We start from the raw sequence: 6,935 nt of genomic DNA on the forward strand, positions 1-6,935 counted from the left end.
TATCCGAATCCGTTGCTCGGTGGGAACAGGGGGATCTTACAGTTGGTATCAGAGCCAGGTTATTAAAGATCAACTGAGAAGACAAATATGTCAAAAATTTATCAAGAAACACAAAAAAAAGGTTATAATTGTGTGATATAATTCATACAATTTGATATTCAAATTGAAATTCGTAATTTGGTAATTGGGTCTTCAGATGGAAGTACCGCAATTATATAGAATCCCTGACTTGCTTGAGGCCTAGACATGAGAGTATTTACCTTATAATTCCAAGGGCCGTGACTACCCGTATATACCGAGAGTATACTGCAGCTCTTTATACTGACAGTATATACGAGTAAATCTAAGACTTGAAATTATAAGCGTTAATGCTATCCAGATGATGATTTCGAATGTGATTGATATGATTTTTAATTCTTTTTGAGAATTGATGAATTGATTTGGATTCTGATTGAAAATTCTGATTGAAAAATAATGATTTTTAAAAAAATTAGTTGAAATAAAATGAAACCACAATGAGGGGGAATGGGACGAGTCCCTGTGATGATATTCATAACTAGAATGATGATAATGAATTCAGCAAATCACTATGAGATTAGTGGGTTGTGCTGTCAGATTGCTACTGTTAATACTTGACCGGTAGATCAAGTTAAGGGATGTCAAATTGAGAACTTGCTTGACTAAAATTTCCGTGGAGGAATGTTCCGAAGGAAACTCTTTGGTCTAATGGACCATTATCATGTTAAAGATATGAATAATATGACCTGAATGAATTGTTATTTAATGATGAGTTCTATATAAGGGATATTTATCCCAGTGTTCTGTTGGGTTGACCAAAATATAAGGAACCCCAGAATAAAATTGGATCTTAAGAAAAAGAGCTGTCCTCTACCTTGCGAGATGAGGACATCTCGCACTTTTTTAAGTGGGGTAGAATGTAAGATTTCTTCCCAGCCTTCGAGGTATACAGGAGTAAGAATCTCCCTTTTTGATCTTATAATTATTTCCTCTCTAAAATAAAAGAAAGTTTCTGTTTAAAAAAAGGAAGACCCTTTCCCTAGAATACTTCGCAGGAGTCCCACCTGTTTTAAGGATTTAGAACAATGAGTTCAGAAGTGAGAATCAGTGTTTTGGATACCAAGGTTTTGGTTTTCATTCGAGTACAGCCCAAAAGAAGTTCTTTATTTCTTGGGGAGTATAAGAAGTTATCCCCCAGATATTGTGACCCTTATATCTGAATTCAATGAAAGTAGGTGACTTAGCCTACAAGCTTCTTTTATCTCCTCATCTCAAAATTCTTAATGCCTTCGATAGAAAAATGTGTCAAACACAAATCATGGAAAGACGGTAAAACTTCATGGACAAGTTACCGTTGGCTTCTAGGTTACGCTAGCTCCTTCCTTTATATAAGTCGTAACTTTTACTTGTCACTCACAGTAATCTTACTCCCATCAATCTCCTTTCTTTCTTAATCTCCTTCATGGCTTGGCAATAGGAATTAGTTTTATTCCTGATGATTTCTCACCTTCAAGACGCAAGAGAGTCTGTGAAGAAAGACTTTATAGAACAGTATGAGCGCTCACTTTTTCCTCACCTAGGAACTTCTGTAGCTCAGACCAAATGGCGGACCTATCAAAACATAACTAGGGTAACACCCTGGGGTCAGCAGCACTTTCGTAACAATGTCCGCTTGGCCATGGTTATTGAAGCTTTGGGTTTGGGTCCCCGATACTACTGCATCATGAGATCAAGGCATCTTGGGTTTTCTGAGCGGGTCTTCTTACTGGCGTGTTTTCTTCCTCATGAGAAGATATGCCTTTATCCCGTTTTTGGCTTGTCTCTCAGAGGTCCTTTTGTTAGATCACCTCATACCACTGAGATAGGTGCGGCAATAACCAGTAGAATCATTCCCATAGACGAGTTACCCTATACTTGTGCAGCTTGTGAGTGCTGCTTTTGTGACCATATGATGGACGGGCTTATGGAAGTATAAAGAGTTCTTCTATCTTTACTGTATAAGTTCCGAGAATGAATAAAGTTTAAATCTTGTTCTTATCTTGCTTTCTTTAAGACTTTTCTTGGTGGTTAATCTTGATTAAAATTTTTCTCTAAGTCTCATATTCGTGCATCTTGCGGAATTATCCCAGTTTGCGAGATGAGGACATCTCGCATTTTTTAAGTGGCGTAGAATGTAAGATTCCTCCCCCAACCCCCTTTTTGATGTCTAGCATATTCCCCTGTAAATCAATTCTTTTTCTGAAATATAAGAGATCTTGTTGTGGCTGTTTTAACCTAGAGAGAGAAAATATTCTAGAGAGAGAATATTCAGATTTTGAATATTTTTGGATAGAAAAATATCTCACCTTATTAAAATGAGTCCCCCTGAAACAGAAATTCAGAAAGAATTTTCCAATATGCAATTGGAATTAATTGGAAATAGGTATAAAGAACCTTAGTCTAAGGGTCTAGATTTTCAGAAATTTTTGGATTATGGTCCAATTAAGGTTCCTATGGGCCAATAGCATCAATCCATGTGTAGGGAGGAGATAAATCCAATTTGTAAAAGAAGATACCCAAAAATGAGTAAATGCTCACATAAGATGAAGAGTTGAAAATGTACAAGGTTTATTAGTAAAAAACTATGAGCAATAAAATTTTGACACATATGTAAGGAAGGGGAATTCTTTAAAGAAGGTGCATATTTCACATAAGATGAAGAGTTGAAAATGTACAAGGTTTATTAGTAAAAAACTATGAGCAATTAAATTTTGACACATATGTAAGGAAGGGGAGTTCTTTAAAGAAGGTGCATATTTCACATAAGATGAAGAGTTGAAAATGTACAAGGTTTATTAGTAAAAAAACTATGAGCAATAAAATTTTGACACATATGTAAGGAAGGGGAGTTCTTTAAAGGAGGTACATATTTCACATGCTTGAATGAGTTTTAAACTAAAAAATAATGTGATATTTTTATCCCTCATCTCTCTTGAACCAAACCAAATCAAAATGGAACCAAATCAAATTAAAAAGTAACCAAACTAGGTCCAAATCTAGTCCAAATTCAACCAAACTGACTTGGAAAATTCTAGAATCAGTTTGTTTGGTTAGGAGCTCAATTTTTCCTATAAATAGAAGCCTTTCCTTGTTGAAAAAAATATAGTGTCTTATGCTTTGTTACTCTACTCCACCTAAGCCAAGAACTGTGAATTCTTTAATAATTCACTAGTTTTTGACACTTCTCTCTTTCTTCAATCCCCATTGGTGGCGCCATCAACATACTAAACCAATTGATTGGTTGGGGGCCTCTACCGTGATCAAAGAATCAAGCAAATTATAAGATAAGTATAGTGAATTTTGATCTTTTCTATAATTTCTCAATGATTCTCTCTTCTCAACCCCTCTCAAGCTTGAGAAGCTTAATTGATATGGTTTTTGAAATGCTATTGAAGTTAATTAATTAATGATAGTAAAGAATTACATAAAATTCTATTTATATTCAATTCTAATGGTTTTTCCTCTCTCTCACTTAAGAAATGGTCATACTCATGACCCTTTTCAATCCAAATGAAGCTTTTCATAAGGCTTTTCCTTAATCCAAGATTAAGCTACGCTTGAGGCCAAATTAATGGCTTTTTTCTATGCTTTTAGTTTATGTATGTCGATGATTCAATCCATTATGGATTGATGATCCAATTAGAGACCATTCTAATTATTTCCTTAATGATAAGCCTTATCCCTTAGAGAAAATTGAGATTTATCAGTCATAGTAGCGGAGTTATGGAAAAATTTTTATAGAAATTACGCATAAAATAATTTCATTCCAAGCATAAAAGGAGGACTTCCTACCATATTCTAGGAACTATCATCCTAGATTAATTAAAAGAATTTTATTATGCATGTAGATGTATAGATGAGGATGTAAATGGAGATGTGGATGGATGCATGTAGATGTAGATGTATAGATGTAGATGTGAATGGAGATGTGGATGTATGCATGTAGATGTAGATGTGGATGTGGAGGTGGATGTATGCATGTAGATGTAGATGTGGATGTGGATGTGGAGGAGGATGTATGCATGTAGATGTAGATGTATAGATGTGGATGTGAATGTGGAGGTGGATGTATACATGTAGATGTAGATGTATGGATGTGAGTGTGAATGTGGAGGTGGATGTATGCATGGAGATGTGGATGTATGCATATAGAAGTAGATGTATAGATGAGGATGTAAAGGGAGATGTGGATGGATGCATGTAGATGTAGATGTATAGATGTAGATGTGAATGGAGATATGGATGTATTCATGTAGATGTAGATGTATAGATGTAGATGTGGATGTGGAGGTGGATGGATGCATGTAGATGTAGATGTATAGATGTAGATGTGAATGGAGTTGTGGATGTATGCATGTAGATGTAGATGTGGATGTGGAGGTGGATGTATGCATGTAGATGTCGATGTGGATGTGGATGTGGAGGTGGATGTATGCATGTAGATGTAGATGTATAGATGTGGATGTGAATGTGGAGGTGGATGTATGCATGTAGATGTAGATGTATGGAGGTGAATGTGAATGTGGATGTATGCATAGAGATGTGGATGTATGCATGTAGATGTGAATGTACGCATATAGATGTGGATGTATGGATGTGAATGTGCATGTAGATGCGGATGTATGGATGTGGATGCATGAATGTGCATGTAGATGTGGATGTGAAAATAGATGTATGGATGTAGATGTGGATGTATGGATGTGAATGTGGATGTGGATGTGGATATATGTATGGATGTGAATATATGATATGTGATGTGAAGGAATCCGAAGTGATGAGATGGAAAATGATGTGATGGGATGAGTATACATATAAATGGAATATGGAATAAGTAATGTAGATTGATGAGGGATAAAGTGGAAAATTGAAAGTTAAAATAGAAACTGTATTGTAAACTGTTTGTAAATGACTGTTTTATGTCAACAATGCTGGGGGAGCATTTTGACCATCTTGTGATTAAGGTCGTGGAGACCTAACTGATAAAGTTGCAACTGCTGACGGAGAGTCAATGTAGGATGTCTCGCGTAGCAAGGTCAGCCCAGCCTCAGTGCGATTAAAATGGTGAGCTTCCGATACGGTGGATGAGGGGCCAAGGAAGCGGCCTATGAGTGAAGCGCTAGGTCACCTGCGAAGGATCCTAGAGGGTGCTGGCCATACGGTGCTCGGGCTCTGGGTCACCTAGGATACCCACGCGTACGTCGAGGGAGATATTGGAACGAGGTGTAGGAGTTGTTTTCTGAAATCGGGCATGGATCTGGTTGATTGACCTTGCTGGTCTTCAATGGATGAGTCCATGGCTCTTTATATGGATCTGTTGGTTGATCTTGCTGATCTCCAATGAGAGTCCATCTTGATAAGTGATTATATTGCCGAGTATTATGGGCTAGGGATTAGGAAACGGCCCCTGAGTGGACAGGTGGTGAGCGTCCTAGTTGCCAATGATGCCATAGATACTCTGATGAAGGAATGATGGGAAAATTAAGAATCAACTGGATAAATTGGAAGATGGTGATCAGTGATACTATGGTTTTATTAAAGGATTGTTTTGTACTGGTTGAATCTGTGAAAAGGCAATTTCATATTGGGTGTGTGAGTGGTGTGACTAGTTTTATTTTGCATGAACATCCGGCTAGGGGGCCTTGGAACTCTTTTCCTTGGTACCCGGGACAAAACCTAACCAAATTCTTAATTGGATCCCATCACTACAATGGTTGGGCGGTTGGCTCACCCGTGGGATTGGATGGGGTTAGGCTGGACTGATGGATCCGTAAATCAAGACTCAAACTTTTGTTTTTACGATAGATAAAATAAATCCCGGACAGTAACTGTTCTATGGATAGGAATCAACGGCTGTGCCTCTTGAATGGGGAAAAAAGCGTTGATCCCAATGATCCAAGTGCAAGTTTCTTCCTTGATCTGACCAAGTATCCTGGTGGAATCGCCCGTGCTTTCCGGTAAAGGAAGTTTTTCTGGGTTCGGTTTTGGAACAACCGACGGATTAGTCTCTTATCCGGATATCCGTGGGTGAGGCCCCGAGTGTGGGACCCTTGTCTCCCATGCGAGAAGTGCTACTTCCACTGCTAGTACCCGAATCCATTGCTCGGTGGGAGAACAGGGGGATCTTACATGATGTCCACATGTAGCCTATCTTCGAGGCTAGCGATTGTAAAGTTATCAAGGATGGGCCACATAAGGATACTCATGGATGGTAGAAAGATGGGATATATAATCTTCCATAAGTTTGCTACTTGGTCACGATAGGAGGCATTATAGAAGAAGATCCCTTGAGTAGCAAGTAAAGGTGTTTTTTACCTACATACCTCAACTTCCCAATATATTTGCATTCATTTTGGCTCCTCCTGGGTGAGTGGGGATATCTCCAAAGATGTTGGCACTTAAGGAAGCTATGGGAATAGGGTTAAGGATGCGAATGACTCCTGTTGCTCCTAGAAAACCTCACCAACAATTTTGATCTAAGGCCCAACAAGTTCATAGACTCATGAACAAGTCAATGGCACATACAATGGTACACAAGATGCTTTGAATCATTTAGAGGTCTTTAAGCAAATGTGTGAGGGGCCTACTTAGATCTTGGCTTTTGAATTGACTATAGATGAAGTAGCTAGACGGTGATTTTGAATCCTAGAACATCTTTTTAAGGCCACTTACATTACCTCAAAGAATGATTCTAGGGTAGAGTCTCAAATATTGTACCCAAATAGATTCATTGAAAATATCATTTTTAATCATTTCATCATATTTTTGATGAATTTTGATTAATCAAACTAATTTCTAGTAATTCAAGTTATATTGGGTTAATTTGAGTGCATGTGTATTTTATATTAGTTTCTTGATCTCATTTCAAGTACCTTTTTCCC

This window comes from Cibotium barometz, chromosome 32 (genome assembly GCF_041138505.1).
Source record: "Cibotium barometz isolate CiBa-2024 chromosome 32, ASM4113850v1, whole genome shotgun sequence".
In the NCBI taxonomy this organism is placed as follows: Eukaryota; Viridiplantae; Streptophyta; class Polypodiopsida; order Cyatheales; family Cibotiaceae; genus Cibotium; species Cibotium barometz.